Here is a 23,462-nt window from a genome sequence, read left to right as displayed (position 1 = left end):
CCACTCCAGCTTGCACCCAATTCAGCTTCAGCTGACCTGCCAAGACACCTCTGTGGAGAGCCCTGGGACACCTCAGCTTGCACTTAATTCAGCTTCAGCTGTCCTTCCAGGGCACATTTTGCACAGAGAGTCCCGGGACCACATTGGCCCATGCCCAGTTTAGCTCTAGCTGCCTGCCAGGACATTTCCAGTGTAGAGTGCCCTAGGACATCCTGGTCTGAACCTCACTTCAGCTTCAGTAGCCCCTTCAGGGCACCCTCAGTGTGGAGAATCTAGGAACACCCTGATTTATATCCACTTCTACTTCAACTATCCTGCCAAGATGCCCTGTGTGTGTAAAATGCCAGATCTCTCTAGCTTGCATCCACTTTAGTTTCAGCTATCCTGCAAGAACACTCTCTGTGCAAAGAGCTCAGGGACTTCCTGGCTCACACACTACATCAACTCCAGCCACCCTACCAAAGCACCCCCTGCGCATTGCACCCTGGGACAACCTGGCTGGCACTGGTTTCAGCTTCAGCTTTCCTGTCAGGATACCTTCAGTGCATAGACCCTGGGATACCGCAGCCTATATCCAGTTCAGTTTTAGCTGTCCTGACAGGGCACCCACTGTGTGCAAAGCCCAGGATGCCCAGCCCATGCCGGTCACAGCTCCAGCCAGCCAGCAGAAGTCACCAAGCACATACAGTCTACATAGGACACAACCAAACACATGACCATTCCTTCAAGTTTAGGAGAAGTAGCTGTTCTGCCTAATCTGTAGAAAAAAACAGAGAAGGGCAAGTAAAATGGGGAAACAGAGGAACATGCTCCAAAATAAAGAACAAGAAAAAACTTCAGAAGAAGAACTAAACGAAATGGAGATAAGCAGTATGTCTGATAAAGAATTTAAAGTAATAATTTTAAAGATACACACCTGGAGAGAAGAATGGAAAAACTCAGACCTTCAATAAAAAGAGAAAATGTTAAAAGGAACCAGTTAACATTGAAGCTTACAGCTTACAATAACTGAAAAAAAAATTCTAGAACACCTAGAGGGAATCAACAGCAGAGGAACGTATCAGCAGTCTGGAAGACAGGGTAATGGAAAGCACCCAAGCCGAACAGCAAAAACAGAAAAGGACCTTAAATTTTTTTTTAATAGGTTAAGGGATCTCTTTGACAACATCAAGCAAAGAAACATTCACATTATAGGGGGGCTCAGAAGAAGAGAGAGAGAAAAAAATGGGTAGAAACCTTACTTGAAGAAATAATAGCTGAAAACTTATCTCATGTAGAGAAAGACATAGACATCCAAGTCCAAGAAGCACAGAGTTCCAAACAAGATGAACCCAAGGAGGTCCAAACTATGACACATAGTAATTAAAATGTCAAAAGGTAAAAACAGAATCTTAAAAGCAGCAAGAAAGAAATCATGTTGCACTATGTGCTAATTAACTTGGATGTAAATTAAAAATAAATAAATCATTAAAAAGAGAAAAATAAAGAAATGAAACAAGGATGTCCATTCTTACCTTGTTTTATCCGACATATTACTAGAAAGTCCTAGCCACAGCAATCCGGCCAGAAAAAGAAAGAGGCATCCGTATTGGTAAAGGAGAAATGAAAGTGTCACTATTTGCAGAGGACATGATACTAATATATGTAGAAAATCTTAAAGACCACCAAAAAATATTAGAAGTAATAAATGAACTCAGTAAAGTTGCAGGATACAAAATTAATACCCAGAAACTACCAGTGGTTTTTTACACACATAACAAAGGAGCAGAAAGAAAGATTAGGAAAACTACACCATTTACAATTGCATCAAAAAGAATGAACTACATAGAAATAAACCTAACCAAAGAAGTGAAAGACCTGTACTTCAAAAACTATGAAACATTGAGGAAAGGCATTGAAGATGATACAAACAAATGGAAAGATTTCCCCTGCTCATGTATTAGATGAATTAATACTGTTAAAATGTCCATTTACCCAAATCAATCTACAGATTCAGTGCAATCCCTGTAAAATTACCAACAGCATTTTTCACAAAACTAGAACAAATACTCCTAAAATTTATATGGAATCACAAAAGACCCTGAATAGCCAAAGGAATCTTGAGAAAGAACAAAGCTGTAGAAATCACAATTCCAGATTCCAAGATATACTACAAAACTGTAGTAATGAAAACAGTATGGTATTGGCACAAAGATAGAAACAAAGATCAATGGAAAAGAATAGAGAACCCAGAAATAAACCCACAATTATAAAGTCAATTAATCTATGACAAAGGCAAGAATATACAGTGGAGAAAAGACAGTCTCTTCATTAAATGATATTGGGAAAATAGGACAGCTACTTGTAAAAGAATGAAACTGGATCACCTTTTAACACCATGCACAAAAGAAAACAAAATGGATTAAAGACCTAAATGTGAGACCTGAAAACATAAAAATCCTACAAGAGAATACAGGCAGTAATTTCTCTGACTATATCAACAGTTTTCTAGATATGTCTCCTAAGGCAAGAGACACAAAATCAAAAATAAGCTGTTGAGAATACACCAAAGTAAAAAGCTTTTGCATAGCAAAGAAAACCATCAATAAAACAAAAAGACAACCCACTGAATGGGAGAAGATATTTGCATGTGATATATATGATAAGGGGTTAATGTCCAAAATATATCAAGAGTTTACACAACACTGAAAAAACAATCTCATTAAAAAATTGCCAGAGTACCTGAAAACAAATTTTTCTAAAGAAGACATTCAAATGGCCAACAGATACATGAAGAGATGCTCAACATCACCAATCACTAGGGAAATGCAAATCACAACCACAATGTGATATTACCTTACAGCTGTCAGAATGGCTAGAACAAAAAAGACAGGAAACAACAAATGTTGACAAAGATATGGAGAAAAAAAGGACTCTGTGTACTTTTAGTGGCAATGCAAATTGGTATAGCCACTATGGAAAACTCTAAGGAGGTTCCCCCCAAAATTAAAAATAGAATTACCATATGATTAAATAATTCCACTGTTGGGTATTTACCCAAAGAAAACAAATCACTAATTTGAAAAGATATATGCACCCCTCTGTTTATTGTAGCATTATTTATAATAGCCAAGACATGGAAACAACATAAGTGTCCATAAATAGATGAATGAATAAGGAAGATGTGGTATGTAAATATAAAGGAATATTATGCAGCCATTAAAAAGGATGAGATTGTGCCATTTGAGACAACATGGATGGACCTAGAGGGTATTATGCTGAATGAAATAAGTCAGACTGAAAAGATAAACACCATATGATTTCACTCATAAATGGAATCTAGAAAAAACAATAACTAAAACAAAAGAATAAATAAAAAGCAAAACCAGACCTGTAAATACAGAGAACAAACTGATGGTTGACAGAGTGCAGGGTATAGGGGGTTGGGCAAAAATGGGTGAGAGGGAGTGGGAGATAGGGACTTGCAGTTATGGAATGAATAAGTCATGAGGCACAGTATAGGGAATATAGTCAATTGTAGTAGCAATGTATAGTCATTGCTACTGACTATAGCAATTGCTACATGACTATAGCAATGTATAGTTATTGTAGTAGCAATGTATCAGGAGAGATGGCAGCTGTACTTGTGAAGAACATAACATAACGTGTAAATTTGTTGAATCACTATGTTGTACACTTGAAACTAACATGACATCATATGTCAGCTATACTCACATAAAAAAAGAAAATCAGGAAGTGTGAGCCTTCCAGCTATATTCTTTTTTAAAAACGATTGTTTTTGGTTATTCTGGGTCTCTTATGTTTTTATATAAATTTTTTATGTTTGTTTATTTTTGAGAGTGAGAGAGACAGAGTGTGAGTGGGGGAGGGGCCGAGAGAGAGAGGGAGACACAGAATCAGAAGCAGGCTCCAGGTTCCAAGCCATCAGCACAGAGCCCGGCATGGGGCTCAAACCCACAGACCGTGAGATCATGACCTGAGCCGAAGTCGGACACTTAACTGACTGAGCCACCCAGGCACTCCCTCATTTCTATACAAATTTTAAGATCAGTTTATCAATTTGTGCAAAAAACGTGGCTAGAATTTTGATATTGTGTTGAATCCATAAACCACTATGGGAAGTATTAATGATATAAAGTCTCCCAATCCATGGACATGGATGTCTTTCCATTTGTTTAGATCTTCTCTAATTTTTTCATTTTTTATTTTAGAGAGAGAAAGGAGACTGAGTGGAGGAGAGGAGTGTGGGGAAGGGGGGGGGAGAGAGAGAGAGAGAGAGAGAGAGAGAGAGAGAGAGAGAGAGAGAGAGAGAGAGAGAGAGAGAGAATCTTAAGCAGTCTCCACGCTCAGCACAAAGCCCAATGCAGGGTTGAATCCCACACCCCTGGGATCATGACCTGAGCCAAAATCAAGAGTCAGATGCTCAACCATCTGAGCCACCCAGCTGCCCCTTCTTTCATCTTTTTCAATGATACTTTGTAGTTTTCAGTGTACAAGTATTGTGCCTCTTTTGTTTAATTTACTGCTAAGTATTTTCTTGATTCTCTTATAAATGGAATCATTTTCTTAATTTCATTTTTGGAGTGTTGATTGCTTATGTATAGAAACAATTTATTTTTATGTATTTATCTTGTAACCTGCAACCTTGTCATACTTATTCATTAGTTTCAATTGTTTTTTAGTGGATCAGTTAGATTTTTCTATATACAATATCATGTCATCTACAAATAGAGATTATTTTACTTCCTCCTTTACAATCTGGATACTTTTTATTTCTTTTTCCGGCCTAACTGCCCCAATTAGAACCACCAGTACCATGTTTAATAGAAGTGGCAAGAGTAGACAACTTGGTCTTTTTCCTGATACTAAAGCAGAAGCTTTCAGTCATTCACCATGAAGTGTGATGTTAGCTGTGAATTTTTCAGATGCCTTTTATCAGGTTGATAAAATTCCCTTCCATCCCAAGCTTTTTTGATTGGTTTTCAATGTTTTTGTTAAAGGAATATACTTTTGTGCCCTGCCCTAACCCATAAATCTTTTAGTCTCTACTACTCTAAATTATTCTTCTAGTTCCATGGAAATGACAGCAAATAGCTACATTTGATCTGTTCCCACTAACTGGCTTATTCCCTCAGATTGAACAAAGCAGTTAGGCTGCTTAGAAAGGTATTTAGGATGTTCTATAATGTATAAAGCGTTCATGGTACTAAAATGTAAAAAGAAAAGTATACTGTGGTAAAACTGAATCTATTTTCTTGATACCACAAGTCTATTGGTGCTTGAGTCCCTTCTTCCTGTTATCCCACAGCAATTGACATTAGTGTGCCTTTCTCTACATTTGTGGAAGGTGGGTAGGGATTAGGGTCATGCTTTCCTCGCTGTGTAGCCTGGAGCCAATTACTTAATCTCTCTGTGCTTTAATTTCCCCATCTGAAATGATCTGAGTATAACTTGTGGAGAGGCGTACATCTGGGTAAAGTACTTAAGTTAGTGCCTGACACTTGGAAAGTTAGCTCCTATCATCATTATTATAACCAAGCTCCCCAAACTTAGCCACATCTGAGCTCTGTGTCTCTATTTCACATCTCACAGGCTGTTTGGCATTTGCATAGGAATAAGAACAAGTCATTTAGAAAGCAGAAAGGAAGTCCGTTAGTTAGAGTCTAATAACCATCACGACAGCCCCCATTTCCAGTTACCGCTTGTCAAATGTTCCACCAGATATGAGTCTGTGGGTTTGAAGATCAACTGAGACACAGAAAGAATATTTGAAAGTCATTTTGAAAATCCAGGCCTACAGCAGTTTTACTTTATCCTCAGCATTTTAATTAGCTTAGAAAGATTTTCTAGAAATAGGGGCGCCTGGGTGGCGCAGTCGGTTAAGCGTCCGACTTCAGCCAGGTCACGATCTCGCGCTCCGTGAGTTCGAGCCCCGCGTCAGGCTCTGGGCTGATGGCTTGGAGCCTGGAGCCTGTTTCCGATTCTGTGTCTCCCTCTCTCTCTCTGCCCCTCCCCCGTTCATGCTCTGTCTCTCTCTGTCCCAAAAATAAAAATAAAAAATGTTGAAAAAAAAAAATTAAAAAAAAAAAAAAGAAATAAAAGAAAAAGTAATGTGCTGTAGATATTGCTTCTCAACGTTATTAAGTAGACAGAGACATTGAGCATGAGCCTCTTTTCCTGTGCCAGAGGGAACAGTTCCTCCCACAGACGTGCTTCGCCACCTCAGAGGTAGACTCCTGTGCTGCCTGCTGCTGCCCTGTGTGCAAGGCTGGGAGTGCGGGGGAGGGGTCACGGACTGTCCTTGGGAACAACCCATTTTCAAGCCCTTGTCTCTTCTATTTTCTTAACTATCAAGGTGGGTACTTTCCCTACCACCCCTTATGGGAATTTGGGCTGAACTTTTCTTGACTTTTTTTTTTGCAGAGACAGTTGTCCCCCGAAAATACATGCTCCCTTTCCCTCGGTAGACTTGTCCCTGGAAAGTGGCTACTCAGCCAGGCACCACCGTTCATGCAGGTGGGTGCCACCGTGTGACTGAGTTCACTAATGGAACGTCTACAGAGGCGATGCCACTTCTTGGGCCACTCATAAAACGTTGCGGGGGCTCTCCATACTCTTATTTCATCCTGGATGGAATATAGATAGATAACTTCTAGAGAGTTAAAGGTGGTAAATTGCATCACCCCTGATCCCTGAACAACTCTTCTACCAGCACTGTTATCTGAGGGAGAAATAAAACGCGGTTGTATTAAACTTGTGGAAGTTCAGTGTTTGTGTCAATGGCTGGCATTACCCTAATTCAACTTCTCTCACTTTAACAAACCCTGAATATTTATATAATCAGGGTTGTTTTACACTGGGCATTTGTCTTAGTCCGTCTGGGCTGCTCTAACAAGATACCACAGAGTGAGCAGCTTACAAACAACAGAAATTTACTTCTTGAAAGTTCTGGGGTTGGAAGTCTGAAAGCAGGGTGCCAGGAGGGTCCGGTGAGAGCCCTCTTCCAACTCAGAGACTCCTTGCTGTGTCCTTACATGGTGAGAGGATCTAGCTAGTTCTCTGAGGCGTCTTTTTTAAAGGGCACTAACCCTAGTCAGGAACGCTTTACCCGCATGACCTAATCTCTTCCCAGAGGCCCTCAGGCATTAAGTTTTCAATATATGAATTTTGGGAGGACACCAACATTCAGATCACAGCAGCATTTATACAGGGAGAAAGTTTTCTTTTTCCCTTAATAGTAAAAAATTAAAAAGGAAGAAAGTAAAAAACCTTGATTCATTTTAGAACCTAGGCTTACTGGAACATGTTGAGAGATTAACATGTATAAAAGCACATGCATGAATATGTATTTGTAATCATATATGTTTATATGGATTTCTCTTACCTTCTGAGTAGTCATCAGTTCATTCTTTAAACATAAAATGCCTACAGTATGCCAGGTAGTGTCTGCATATAGTAGAACATAAAGGTTAGTAAGATATGGTCCTTAACTCCAAGGAGATCACAGAGACCTAGGCTTAGGTTCCAGAGACCTAGAACCTAGTCCTGCAGCGATCCCATGTAGTCAGATAGTTCATCTAGAGTGACACAGAACTCCAGCTCCACTCCATATTTTAGATCAACTTTAGAAATTGTCTGGAGCATGTGCTCACATTTCGTTTTCAGGAAGAGAGTATCCTCTAGGATGAGAAGCCTATACCAGAATCCTCCCAGATGGAAAATTGGCCCTCACACAGTCTTAACACAAATTCCCAGGAGGCCAGTACTAGTGAAGACAGGGAGAAGAGTAAAGGAGGAGACAACAGAAACTCATCCACATCTGAAGAATAGACAAGTCCTTGGGCCTCAAATACATAGAGGCTCCAGTTTCTTCTGTTCCAGGGTCACTGGCTTGAGAAAATGAAGCATGGACATTTGTAAAGCTAGTTTGAGAAAGAAATCACAAAAATAAACGTTGTGGAATCCATGTATAAGGCTCTCATAACTTCAAAGGGTTGTAAGGAAACAACATTGCTATGAATTTGTTGCAAGTGAAACAGACACATATGATTTAGATTTCCATGAAAATAAACCCAGCGCCACAGAGGGAATAGAAAAAGCACCTGAAGGCCATATGCCTTTGGGTGGGCCTTTGTGTTTGTAAACCCATAAGCCTTACAGAAAGAGTTGGGATTCTCAGACCCTAAGCAATATTCTAGCTCCCTGCAGGGCCTGTACTGCCTCACTAGGCTGGGTAATGAAGCTTGGTTGGGTTTTCTAGGGGCTAGAATCTTGACTTGAAATGAGAGATTCTTAGGGGGTCCCTTAAGACAGTAAGATGGGGGAGGTGGAGAAGGAGAGATTGAGATTTACTGCTTAAAAGGCAAGGTTTATGAACCACAGAATATCTTTTACTCTAGATTTTATGATCAATCAAAGCTCTTGTCTTAATCAGTTTGGGCTACTATAACAAATACACCATAGATGGGGTCGCTTAAACGACAAATATTCATTTGGAGACTGGGAAGTCCAAAATCAAAGTGCCCACAGATCCAGTGCCTTGTGAGGACCTGCTTCCTGGTTTGTGGATGGCCATTTTCTTCATTGTATTCTCACATTGTATTCTCACATGGGGTGAGGGGTGTAGGGAAAGGAGGAGAAGCTCTCTGGAGCCTCCTTTTATGAAAGCTCTAATCCCCTCACAAGGGCTCCACTCTTAGGAGATAGTTACCTTCCAAAGATCCCACCTCCTAACACCATCATATTGGAAGTGAAGATTTCAACAAATGAATTTTGAGGGGACATAAACATTTAGTCCCTAGCAGCTCCCAATTAAGTCTGGGGGGAAAGTGAACACAGGAAAATGTTCATTGAGAGGTATCTTCTGTTACAAAGCAGGTACAATGGTTTGATGTGTGTACTGCCTCAGAGCTGAGAAGGGAAATATAGCAGGATTGGATGTCTGGGCTACCCTTAAAGAAAGAAAGGACTGAATCCACAGTATAGGATAACCTGGAACCAAATTGTAAACAGTTGTTTGTTAGATCTTTGAGGGTACACCTTTTAAAAAACATTCCACATTTAAGGACAATAGTGTTACACTTCTCCCTAGAAACCATGTTACCTGCATGGCAGCTAGAAATCTGTACAAACTTTCTGCAAATGGCTTGATCCTACACAGGAGGTATTACTCAAAAAGACAAGTGCAGCTTAAATGACTCTTTCATTCTTTCTTTTTGTGTCTTCTTCCATAAAAAAGTCCTGTAAACTGTGATCATTCTCTGATCTTCAAAAGCAGAGGTGTATTATTCTAAAGATAGCACCATCATGATTTGGGCTTTGGTTGCATTGCTGGAGCCATGTCTCTTGAATCTTAACTATGACAGTTTGTTCCAGCTTGGACTTCCAACTGTCAGTAGATGTATCTCAGTGCCATGGGACTTTTTCTAGAACTAAGGCATACTGTAGCCTGAGACTCAGCACACCATAACCAGGCAATCAACACCTCCCATTAACAACTCTTAACTGATGACTCTTGGGAGTTGATGTATATATACCCCATCTCCCTCAGTGGGATCATGCTGAGTCATGTGTTTTACACACTTCCCAGACTTCCTCTGCGGTATTAAACTCAGTTTGTCCACTGTGGTAGTTAATTTAGTGTCAGGCTTCTTTTCCTTGAATCACTTCCTCCACTTTCTTCCTGGGGCTTCTGGGGAAAACCTACACTAAAATAGGCACTAAAATGCTTAGCTAAATCTCCATACTTTAGCAGCCCAACTCACTTCCTAATTTTAAGCAAGAAGCTTAGAAAGTGATTACAGATAGGGTGCCTGGGTGGCTCAGTTGGTTAAGTGTCCAACTCTTGCTTTCGACTCAGGTCATGATCTAACCGTCTCTCTCCCTCCCCCTCTCCCTCTCCCTCTTCCCCACTCGCATGCTCGCTCTCTCTCTCAAAGAAAAACAGAAAAGAAAATGATTACAGCAAATTTTGGGTACATCAAAAAGCTTTAAGCAGGTGTAAGAAGACAAAATATCCTCTAGAAAACTCTTAAATTCCAAATAAGTAAAGAGGGCTGGGCATGGGCATTCCCTGTCATCATTCCATCATTCTCTTTCTCTCTCTCTCTCTCTCTCTCTCTCTCTCTCTCTCTCTGTGTGTGTGTGTGTGTGTGTGTGTGTGTGTGTGTGTGTGTGTGTGTGTGTCTTCCCCCTGCTTTCTTATTCACTGCCACACTCACCCTCATATGGATCAAGAAAGCTTTACTGAATAACCCCTAATGTAAACTTAAATGTCCAGCCAACACAATGCTTGTGAGCTACTGGGTGGTCTGAGACCTAAGCTCAAAGCTATGGTCTGGGTTATTATTTAAACCTTTAAGATCAACTTCATTTGCACTGTTTTCTTTAGCAAAGTTTTCCATTGATCAAAACTCACTTCGGTCTACCAACTTTCTTAAAGAATAATCAACAATTATCTTTCTCCCTTTTTGGTTATTTCTTTGGTGTTGTGGTTTTTACTACGTACGTGTGTGTGTGTGTGTGTGTGTGTGTGTGTGTGTGTGTGTTTTCTTTTTAACTGCCAATGGTAGAAGTCATAACTTGAAAGTAAAGCAGTGAGAAATATAAAAACAGAACACACTAAATAGAGATGAAGGAGAAAGGAGAAGAGAACCACCCCGAGGGTATCAATTCCAAGTGGTGTGGACGCCCAGCTGGGCCAGCAGGGGTCATTTATGTGGGCCATCCATCACCGAGGGCCTCAAGAAATAGATTTCTTTCTTTGTCAACAGCTTCGCCACCCTGATGTATCCATATAGACTAGAATATTGGATTAGGAGGTCATATTTTCCTTTCACTGCATGGTAATTTATTTGCAAAATTCTGAATCACATACAAGCTTGCAAAGCAATCAGCTGAAGAGGACAGTTGCTTTTAAAGTGTCCAGTGATCATATAACACTACTTACATTCACCTACAGCTTTTTTTGGAACATGCTCACTTTCCAATACCCAAGAGAAAATCCAAAGTGTGGATAATGGTATCCAAATACCGGTCAATTTATTGATTTATTTACTGAACACCTACTAGGTGCCAGGCACTGAAAAAACAAGACAGAGAATGCCTGCCCTATGGAACTCTCAGCCCAGTGGGACAGAGGAATTAAATCAATAACTTCGCAAAAAATATTTCCTTCTCAACACGTAACATATACTCCTCTGTTTTTACCACATCATTCCCCTTAATCCCATTATATCTAAGGTGACCAAATGTCTGGCTTCCCTGGAACATTACCAGTTTACTCCTGCTGTCCCAATGTAATTATTAATGATGACACCTTCCACTCTTAAAAGTGCCCCAGTTTCTGGGGTAAATTACATGAAGACTTAACTGTAACTACCCTCTCTACACCCCTTCAATCCCACTATTGATTTTCTGTGTTCCATTTTCTTACAACAGCTAGCTCTCCGGACAGACATCATCATTCAGCAGGTATTGACCACATTCTGAACACCTCATGAGCAAGAGTGAGGAAGCAAGGCAAATCTCTTTCTTCACTCTATAAACCAGTCTGTCCCACAGATAGACAATTAGTCAACTTGTCAGGCAGGCAGTGCTGTGTAGCGGGAAAATATTGATTGGGCCAGGAGTCCAAGAGCTGTTTTCAGTGATCGCTTTGCCATTTACTAGATGTCATTAAACTTGCTGGAGCCTTAGTAAGTGGCCTTATCTTCAAAATGGGGATAGTAACACCTGCCTGTACTACTTTTAGAGGGTTGTTTTGAGAAGCAAATATACGTGAAAGTATCTCTAAACTGTAAAGTGCTATACAAATGTAAAGTGTTATAAATATGCAAGTAGAACACACTTGATATTTTATGTTGCAATTGACATAGTTAATCCAAATTATGATTCTTGCTAATAAAAACATATACTGTCTGTGTATAAAGTGCAAATATTTTGATGGCATGATAATAATATTAAAATAATATTAGGAGAAATTTTCATATTTAATATATTACATATAATATATAACATTAGATACTCAGAATAAATACTGAATCATACAGTATTCTAATCACAGCCATTATGCCAATTTCACAGAAAGAAATACAAGCAATAGTATCAGCAGTCAACCCCACCCAACTTTTTAAAATAAAATAGCCCCAGAGTCAGTCCAATGTATCTTATTTAGTTTTGTCAAAGAACATCACATTTTTTTTCCATCTCTGTCAGCCTCATGCAGAGATCTCTAAGGTATTTTGTTAACAAAAATGCCATCAAGTTGTATACACACCTGACTAAAGTTACATGTTAAGCAAAAAGGATATTCACTAAGATAGTATTTTTTACACGATGACAAACTAGTTCCTATATGCAGGGTATCGTGACAACAGTCTGCCTGTCACAACCAGGAAATTACACTGGCAAGTGATATATCATGGGGCTCTTGAAATACTAGAATAGATACACATAGCACTGGGGAAATTTGTTCATATGAATGATAAGGCAGACTGTGGTAAATTCAGCTTCTGTTATCTCACTTATTTGTCTTACCACCCTGAGAGGTGGGTTTTATAATTCCCATTTAACAATGAGAACACTGTGGTTCAGAGAGGCTGTGCAACTTGCCCAACATCAAACAGCAAGTAGCCAAGCCAAGATTCAACTTCCAAGTCTTTCTGATTCCAGCGTTCATGTTCTTTCCAGAAAACCACACTGCTTGTCAACATTTTCTTCTTCAATAGATGTCTAATTTGATTATATTAACTGCATAAACTCTTCAGAATTAATTTCCATGGATGTCCCTATATTAGTCAGGATTTTCTAGAGAAACAAAATCAATAGGATGTAAAAAGAATTGGTTCACATAATTATATAGGCTACCAAGTCCCACAGTCTGTCATCTGCAAGCTGGAGACCCAGGAAAGCCAGTGGGGTGATTTGGTCTGAGTCTGAAAGTCTGAGAACCAAAGTTGATTTAAATCTTCACCGAAGGGCGAGGATGAGATGAGATGAGATGTCCCAGCTCAAGCAGTGAGGCAGCAAAGGGGGGCAATTTCCTCCTTCCTCTAACTTTTTTTCTGTTCAGGCCCTCAACAGATTGGATGATGTCCACCCACACTGGGGAGGGCAGTAATCTACTCTACTAAAATACTGGTTCAAATGCTAATCTCATCTACAGACACCCTCACAGGTATACTCAGAAACAATGTTTAACCAGGTATTGGGATATCCCTGATCCAGTCAAGTTGACACATAAAATTAACTATCCCAGTCCCTGAAAATACTGGTCCCCTGGTGTTTATAGAGGACTTTGGCAAGGAAAACTGGTCCTAAACCAATGTTGTCATCACTTGAGCCATTGATTCAAATAAATGGACTGCTAGCCACCCCCATAAATTTGGGACTAGATTTGTTCAGGCACACACACTTAAATTCATTTCAATAGAATCTTCTTCACTGAAAACAACACTGATTCATTTGTAATGAATTAAAATGTTAACAAGGAGAATAAATGTCCTGCCATACATAGTCAAAAATCCATTGTTTTAATTGCTTATTAAACAATGGGAGGGAGGGGAAGTATATTGAACGACAAGATGAAGACTTTCCCTGGAGCGCTCACGGATACCAACATTGTCAAACACAAGCTATATAGCCATTACACTTTTCTTACACTGGCCCTTCTGGATCAGTAGGGAATTGGAAGCATCTACTAAAATGACTGTCAAGGTGATTATTAGGAATTAGCAGGACTTGTTTCCCAAAGTTTAGGCCACATCTTCATTGTTCAAGCTGAGTAACAATTTGAGTCTGCAGATTTACCACTGCTCTTGGCATTTCCTTACAGCTCTGTGCTTTTAAATAGTTCACTTTCCGGTACCTTAGTAGTGCAATGCAGTGGGTATGGTTTTGCAAATCTCTCAAAGAAAACAAATTAATATACGTCATCTCCCCCTGTGGCACATGGAAGCCCATCTGTCCCAGCCTAACCTGCCAAGTCAGCTCAGCCCTGAGCCAGCTAGTGTTGGCTGCCGTGCAGGCTGGTGTCCAGAAAGATGTCGCCAACCTGCTGTCTCGAGGCTTGTATTGCAAAATTGGGTTGTATTTCGGTGTTTGTTCATTCTAAAGTCCTGTGTGTGCTGGCGGGAAAAATAGGTGGAATTCATCCCCCCAAATCCAATGGCCTTTCATGATGGTCCAGATACACACATCTGTTGGAGCTATTTAAGGGTGGTCTTGATTGAAAACTGGGTGATGGCTGGTTAGATGACTCCTCAGGGTGTCTGTCTGTTCAGTAAAGGAAAAAGAACTTGAATTCCAGATCCATTTAGGAGAAATGAAGCATTGGAAATTAGCAAGAAAATTTGGGGCAAAAAGACTGTGTTTTTAGAATGATTATAGGAAGAATTCCCCAGTTTCAAGGGGCTAACACATTGTAGTGCATTATTCAGGGAGAGGAGATTGAGAAGACTCCTTTCCAGAGGGTTTAAAGCAAAAGAGCATCTAATGTTCTGTCAAGCTTCTCTGAACCAGGACATGGACTGAAATGCCATTCATATTCAGCTTCCACAGATCTGTCGATATCTAGCTTAATAGGATTCTAGAATCCCTTCCTAGGAAATACAGTAATGCTAACATCTAATTTGCATATTACTCTATAATTCCCCAAAGTACCATCAGGAAACCTCCGAGGAAGGTAGGGCATGATAATAGTTTAAATGAGATAAAATACTGCAAGAGGGGGAGTAGTATGGAGAGGGAGCAGATAGCAAAGATAGCAGTCCTCCAAAAATATTCCTCTCTTTGGCAAAGCATGTGTGTGCCTCTAGAGTATATTAGGAAAGCCAGTCTTAAACTGGACAAGCTGAAAGGGACCTGAGCGATCATGAAGTTTATTCTCATTTTTAAGTAAAGAAATGAGTCCATGAAAGGGAAGTGATCAGACCAAGTTCACATGTCAAGAGAGAAGCAGAACTGAGGAAAAACACCAGTCTCATAACTTCCAACGCTCTACTCTTTCCACTTGTCCACACAGTCTCCCCTGTAATCCTGATGTCTTTCAGTTTCATACCTCATTCTTACCAGGAACCCGAGTTTAAAACTGATCATAAGTGATCAAGAAATCATTTTAACCTATTGCCTATAAGAAAAATACTGTACACATCATTTTAACTTTTAAGTGCTAGTTTTAAAGAACAAATAAGTAGGAAAAATAGTTACGGATAGTAAGACTGATAGTAAAAATTACAAAAGCCAAGAAGGTTTTTGAATTAGAAGGCAATACGACCACATTCACTATTTTTATTCCATGGTAAATTTATTCAGCTAGTCATTAAATATTTCTGAGTGCCAGGCATTTGCAGCAACTATGTAAGGTATAAGGGATCAACAAGACAACAATGAACAAGATAGGTCCCACTAGAGGGACATATATGTGCAAAACCACAGAAGCATAAAGGAACAAAACACTCTTGGGTGTGGCTTGGTGTTACTATAGCCTAGCAAGTGTGAGTGTAGCAAGAGATAGGGCTGCAGATGTAAGTGTGACCAGATCGTGGAAAACCTTCACTGCCACTCTAAGGGATTTGATGTTGACTTTTAAGGAGAGACAGATATGGTCAGATTTATATTTCACAAGGAATAATACAGTGATGGGGGTAGGATGCACTGAAAGACTGGAGACCTTTTGGAAGGCTGAGGAAATTGTTCTCTAGATTCTTTGGCCATTCCTTTTTGGTGGCTTTTGCAGCCTCCTCCACCTTATTCTTGACATGGTAGAGAATTTATTGCTCTGTCCTTGCCATTTTCTTTTCTCTAAGCCACACACTTCCTAGGTGATCTCATCCTGCTCTGTGATTTTTAATATCTTAATATTACTTTTAATATTTAGTAATATTTCTGTGCTCATGATCCTCAAATCTTTATTTCCTATGAAGACATGCTCAATGCCATTGGTCATTAAGAAAGTACAAATTAAAACTACAGTGAGATACCAGGTCACACCTACTAGCAAGGATGTCTATAATCAAGAGGATGTACATTAACAAATATTGGCAAGGATGTGGAGAAGTTGAAATGCTCCTACATCACTGGTGTGAATAGAAAATGGTGCAGCCATTTTGGAAAACAGTTAGTTTATATGATCCCGCAGTTCCACTCGTAGGTGTCAACCCAAAAGAAATGAAAACTTACATTCATACAAAGACTTGTATGTGAATTTTCATGGAAGCCTTATTCATAATAGCCTGAAAGTAGAAACAAATGTCTTTCAACTGGTGAATGGATAAATAGAATGTGGCATCATAATGCAATAGAATATTATTCAGCAATAAAAAAGAAAGAAGTATTGATGATTATTGATACAAGTTACAACATGAGTGAACTTCAAAAATATCATGCTAAGTCAAAGATGCCAGACACATAAGACTGCATATTATGTGGAAATGTCCAGAAAAGACAAATCTATGAATATAGAAAGATTAGTGGCTGCCTTAGGCTAAGAATGGGAACAGAGGTTAATGTAAATGGGCATGAGGGATCTCACTGTAGTGATGAAAATGTTCTGAAACTGGGTTGTGGATATACGACTTGGGTAAGCTTCCTAAAAATCATTGAATTGTACACTTAAAATGGATTAATCTTACAATATATAAATTATACCTCAATAAAGTTAACTTGAAAAAAATCTGTTTCCAACCCTGACATCTTATTGGAATACAGACTTCTACATCCAGTCAATTATTTGGCATCTTTAGACACCTAATAAGTATCTTAAACTAAACATCGCCCCCAAAAAAGTATGTTTTAAAATGAGGTGTAATTTATATAGTTAATACAATTCAAGTGTATAGCTTGATGAAGTATACCCCTGTAGAGCTACCACCTAGATTGCATGTATTTCTGTCAGACCAGAAAATTCCTTCATGTCTATGTCAATAGACAATAGACAAATAGAAATAGACACATTTCTAGTCAATATTTCTGTCCCTCCAGAAATCATCGCTTTTCTGATTTCTGTCACCATTGATTAGTTTTGCCTCTTCTTGAACTTCTTACAAGTTGGGTTTGTGTTCTTTCACTCAATATAACGTCTATGGGACTCTTTCAGGTCATTGTAGTACCTGTTGTTTCATCTTTTTCATTGGTACGTGTATTGTGTGTTCTGCATGTGATTTTATCACAATGTGTTTATCCGTGCTCCTGTTGATGGGCATTTAGGTTAACTACACTTTGAGTTATTACAAATAAAGCTGCTATGAACATTCTCATACATGTGTTGGTGGCTATAAGCACTCATTTCTGTTGGATATTTTCTTAGAAGTGGAATTGCTGGACCAAGGGAGAGAGATCCTTGATATTTCCCCCTAAGCCTATCTTTCTTGAATTTACCCCACATCATAAATGCCACTGTACCCACCTAATTGTTCAAGCTCCAGATGTAACTGTTATCTCACCTTCTACCCCATTACTTTTGTCCTCAACTCCTTCTCTGCATAGCAGCCGAGGTTTTAGAAAAATAAGTCCTATCATATCATTCACTTGTTTAAAACCTTTTTGTTTTCAAACTTCCAGTGAAGCCTAAATTCCTTTCCTGATTTACACAACCCCACTTTTTTATCTGGCCATTACCTACTTTTGAAACTGTATCTCTTGGCATGGTGTTCCGGCTGCCTCTGGACTTCCTTTTTGAGTACACCCAGCTCATTCCCAGGGCATTGGTACCAGTTCTCTTCTTCAGCTAAGAATGCTAGTCCTCTGATCTTTGCATGACTAACTCCTTCCGTTCGTTTGGGTCTCAGCCCCAATGTCACTACATCTGAAAGGCCTTCTCTGAACACTGAATTTGGGATAGCTATTTGGTCACTGGATTTCACGGCAATGTAGTATAATTCATTGCTGGGAAATTATGGCTATCCTATTTTTATTTATGCCTTTCTTTATTGTTCATCTCCTCACAAGAATGTATGCTCGGGAAAAACAGGGACTTCATCTGCCTTGCTCATCGCATGCCTGTGCTTAAACCATGCCTGGCATGTAGAATGAATGTATGATGTCAGTGACAATGATGGTCCAATTGTCACTTCCTTCAACAGTCCTCAGAAACTCACATACAGAGCTGGAGAAAGTAGATGGTTGGAATAATCCATATTGTGGATCTGCCAGGTAGATGTACACTTTGTTCAGGAAATGAGGGTGTTGAGGGTCTTGTCAGGAGAATGCCTGAAGTGACCTACCCCAGAACCCAGGTTGGACAGTAAAGAGAAGAAGCTATGTGGGGGGAAAATATGATACGGAGGAAACGAAGGCAGTCTTGACACAGTAGCAGAATATTTATATCCAGATTATGTTCACAACTGAGTCAGAAAGTGAGGCCCGAAAGACTGAAGAAGCATTGGGACTTCATTGCTCTGTCAGTGGTTCAGTAACATGATTGAGTCTTCTGTATAAACTTATTCTATGTGGTCAGTGCTTGGCACTAGTCAATAAGTATTTGTTGAATGGTTTGATAAATTAATTGAAGGAAAAAGAAAACAACAAAGAGATAGTAATAAATGAATGAATGATAGAATACAAAACTCATGCTCTACTATGTTGCTTGCAGAAGTTAAAAGAAATAATACCTTGCCACAAATTTGTCAACCTACTTTCAGGTCTCTGATGATATGCGTAGTCTCTCCCTCCCCACTCCCACTCAGTCTAAGGGACAAGGCAAACTGTTTGGGATAGCTTTCTTACAGACTCATGAATAAGACTATCCATTTGTATATTCTTTCACTTCCTATTCCACTAAATTGAATAATACTTTATATAAGTACAGTAAGTCTGCTGCAAAATAAAAAACCCAAACCCCATTTTCACTCAATTCTACTTCACTGGCTCTATAAATCACCGCTATTTTCGGAGTCCAAGATACACTAAAAACATTTACTAAGTACAAACATCATAAATCATTAACTGTTCATTTCCAAAAATTTATTTTAACTCCAGCCAGGGTTAACTATTACTTGGATTTATTTTTACTCACAAGCATGCAATATTATTTCAGGATAGTCAATGCTGTAATGTCGAAAAGATCAACTAAAAATAAATTTTAAATGAATGCAATGGGAAATGTTGGCAATAGAATACAGAGTGTATGTTATGGCTTAAAGCTGCACAGAACCCACTGGAGCCTTGATAATGTCATCCCCCAGCCCTCAGATAGGAAGGCAGCACAGGGTAGCTCTGTTGACATCCTGGGGAAAGACTTCACTGCCTGAGAAAGAGTGAGAAGCAGGAAGTTCTGTGAACTCACAGAAGGACAGAGGAATAAGGGAAGGAGAAATAAAGGAGGCAGTAAAGCAAATGAGCCCAGAGGAATTCCCAGAGCACGATGGAGCCAGAGATCTTGTCAGAGCTCTGAGAAAAAAGCAAAGAGACTCCATTCATTTCTGCTTTACAGTAGGCTCTTTTGTTTTGCTCACATAGTTTCTTTTTTATTCATATGTCACCGAGTTGGAGTCAGGATGATCTGAGGAAAACAGGGAAGTAGGAGAGAGAGGAGAGGGGATAAGAATGAAGAAAAGCACTTCCTTTCATCAGAAAAAAAGCATTTTATTTCCACAGGGAAATGTTCTAAGATAAATTTATCTTCCCCAACCAAGAGACTTCTCTGAAAATGCTCCCCAGGCCAATAGGCCAGTCCATCCCTGTGGAGTACAGTTCTTTCCAGCTGGCTCCTTGGCTCTACTTTGACTAGGTACCAATTCAGTGCCTCGGCTTATCTTTTTTCTCCATCTGAAAATGTAACTTACACCACCGACTGATGGTGATGTTGTAAAACATGCTGAACATTTTGGAACATAACTTGTTCATGGACAAAAGCTCTATCTCTGGGAATTTAATTCTCCTGACACTCAGCACCAGCTAGTGCCACCCCTGTGGAACATTTACCGTGTGCCGGTATTGTGAGGAGCAATTTACACACAAAGCCTCGGTGGAATTGAACAGTATACACACAAATGTGTGACAACCAGGGAACAAGTTTTCCACATTCTGCAGCTAAAGAAGCTGAAACGCAGGAAATGTAATTAACTTATTACAAAGGTAATAAATGTCTGAATCCAGACCGGTATCTACATCTGACTCTAGAGCCCAGGCTCTCTTCAAAACAGCCTTAAATTATATGAGATAAAGCAATGAGAATAATGGGTTTGTTGGGAGTGAGAGATGAAGTCTATTTCAAAGCAAAGCTGGAATTATCCACCCCACCACTGAGCACATGCATTTGTACAGAAACTTGATTATTGACTAGACCGTGATGTAAGTGATGGTTTTCTTGGATGCCAGGCCAGGCTATTTCTCCTGACCACAGCCACGCCTCTTAACCTCCTTAGTCTCCTTAAATCTTATCTGTAAAATGAGATGGTCTCTCAGGGCCCTTTCAGCTCCCAAACATTCCCTTAGGATTCCCAGGGGTAGCCTATTTCTGGGTAGCCAGAAGCATGTCATACACCATTTGAAAAAGGAGGTTAGAAGCAAAAATACAAAATTAGGTCAACAGCACTTGGAAGACCTATAGGACTAGTGAATACAGGGTGTCCGGACATTTAGACTAACAATTTATTTGGGCTGAATGGGTTGGTGTGCTAAGTTTCAGTTGAATGTGTTGCTATACTAGTTGCTGTCTGTTCTCGATATTATTGCTGCATAACAAGCAACCCCAAAACTAGTGGCTTAAGGCAACTATTTTATTTTGTTCACAATTGTGGAGTCAGAAATTTGGAAAGGACTTGGAATGAGCTGTTTAACTCTGACCCACATGCATCAGCTGGGGTAGCTGGGGCTAGAGGATACCCTTCCCAGATGGCCTTCTCATGCACATGTCTGGAGTCTCTCTCTCCACACGGCTTCTCATCTACTTGGGCCCCTTCCTCTGGCTTAGACTTCTTCTAGCATGGTGGTCTCAAGTTATTCATACTTCTAATATGGCAGTAGCTTCCAAAAGACCAAGACAAACCTGCTAGTATTCTCAAAGGCCCTGCCTTGAAGTAGAATAATGTTACTGTTTTATGAATCAGAGTAATCACAGAGTAGTCCAGATTCAAAGGGAGGGGAAACAGCTTCCACCTTTCAATGGCAAAAGTGTCGATCTCCCACGGTGTCTCACCTGAAGATCTGACCAGAAAGGAGCCAGATAACTACTAGATTTGGAGAAAGTGGAGTGATCCAGGACAAAGAATTACAACGACCCACAGCATATGGCATGCTTAGCAGTTTTGGCTGCCTGGCATTCTTGATTCAACCAGCTGTCTTCTGGCAGCAGCACTTTGGGGAACTTGACCTCCTCAGCTCTCAGTTCATATGGTTTGGATAGAAGATAGCTTTTACCCCTGAAACATGTGACTTGGGCCTGACCAAGCATCATCAGTGCCTAGAACAGTGCCTGGCACATAGTAAGTGCTCAATATGAATGAATAAAAGGGGAATATTGCATTCCTCTGGCCACAAGGATTGTTTCAGGGATACATGATTCAAATTCCAGGACTTCTTCTGGAACGACTAGGAAAGAGGTATCCTCCTTATGCTGGACTCGGAATTTTAGGCATGTAATGCAAAGCTAGTGACAGACACCATGAGGTAAATCCCTGCAAGGGAATGGAACTCACCCAGGGGAAACAAAAGCTGAGAGATGAGAAGAGACAGAGTCTTGATGACATTGTTTGACATCCAGCTGTGCCTAAAGTTAGTCTGACCCCTAAGACAATTCAGCTAACTGGCTAAAATCCACAACACTGACACCACCAAATGCTGGCAAGGATGTGGAGTGACAAGAACTCATTCTTTGCTGAGAACGCGAAATGGTACAGCCACCTTGGAGAGGGGAGTTTGGTCACTTCTTAAAGACCTGAATATTGTCTCACTGTACAATGTAGCAATTTTGCTCATTTACCCAAATGAGTTAAAAACATGTTCACACAAAAACCTGAACATGAGTGTCTATGGTAGATTTGTTCATAATTGCCTCAAATTGGAAACAAGATTTTCTGTAGTGGGTAAATGGGTAAATGAACTGTGGTACATCCATACAATGGACTGTTTTTCAGAAATAAAATAAATGAGCTTTGGAGTCACAAAAAGTCATGCAGGAAACTTACGTGCATGTTGTTAAAGCAGTCAGAGTGAAGGGCTAAGGGCTGCATACTGTATGATTCCAACTATATGACATTTTGGAAAAGGCAAAATTATAGAGGGGTTCAAGTGGAGAGAGAAAGGAAAGATGAATAGGTGGAACACGGCATTTTTAGGGCAGTGAAAATATTCTGTATAACGCTATATTGGTGGATATGTGCCATTATACATTTGTCAAAACCCATAGAATGTACAACCCAAAAAGTGAACCCTGAGATAAACTGTGGACTTCGCTAATAATAGTGTATCCATATTGGTTCATTAGTTTTTACCAATGTACCACACTAATGTGAGATGTTAATATTAGAGAAAGCTGTGTGCAAGGGACGAATTGTGTAAGAGAGGTTATATGGAGATTCTGTAATTTCTGCTCAATTTTTTTGAAAACTTAAAATTTCTGTAAAGAATAAGCTGCAAGTCAATAATCTCCTTTTTAGCTTAAGCAAGCTTAGGTTAGTTTTCTGTCACTTGCGATTTTAAAAAGTTCTGATAGGGTTTTGAGATAAAACCTAGCTTAGTGGCCAGGAAGTGACATGAGAAGACTATGACAAGACTTGTTGGAGCCACAACAGCAGTTAGCATGGGATGTGAGGATTTCCCAACAATAAGGCAGCACTATGGTGGGGCTCCCCATGGCTTTGGTGATTAGACAATATGCCAGCCAGAATTAGGGTGCCAAGTCAGGGGTGGGACTCTGGACTAGATAATGGAGAATGGAAAGAGCAAGGTGGGAGCTGAAGTATTGAAGAGATTGCCACGACATTCAGGCCCAGGGAGCAGGGCAAAAACCAGATACCAAGAAGTGAGGGCAGCTTAGAGTGACAGAGTAGTGATGCCTCCAGCCAGGCCCTGATCTGGAAGTGGAAGGCCAGTGAGCTGCAAGTTGGGATTGTCTGCCCCATCCTCAGGGGGAGGGGGTAACAAGGGAGGAGAAGAGCTCTATGTTTTAGGCCAGGCAGAGAGCATCCAGTTTGATCGCCACACTAGCCTACAAAAAAGTCTGTCAGGGAAAGCAAACTGGGTGGAGAAAGATGGGAATCTCTGTATCTCCAGAAAAATCAGAGGGCACCCTCTGGCCCACCAAACACAGATTCCATGAGTCCCCTTTAAATAGAATTCCTGAAAACCCGCTATTTCCTTTAAACCCAGATTCCAGCACTGTTAGTTCTTTTCTGATGTCACATGTGACATGTTGATATTATTCTTCCTCTCGTCTTCTTTCTACACTTAACTCCCCAACTTTCTGAATAAATTTTTTGTGACTTAACAAATGTTCTATAATCATCTGTGAACAAGGTTTTAAC

Source organism: Neofelis nebulosa, chromosome 8 (genome assembly GCF_028018385.1).
Source record: "Neofelis nebulosa isolate mNeoNeb1 chromosome 8, mNeoNeb1.pri, whole genome shotgun sequence".
NCBI classification, from domain to species: domain Eukaryota; kingdom Metazoa; phylum Chordata; class Mammalia; order Carnivora; family Felidae; genus Neofelis; species Neofelis nebulosa.
The sequence above is the reverse complement of the archived record's forward strand: the minus strand, read 5'-3'. Positions refer to the sequence as shown.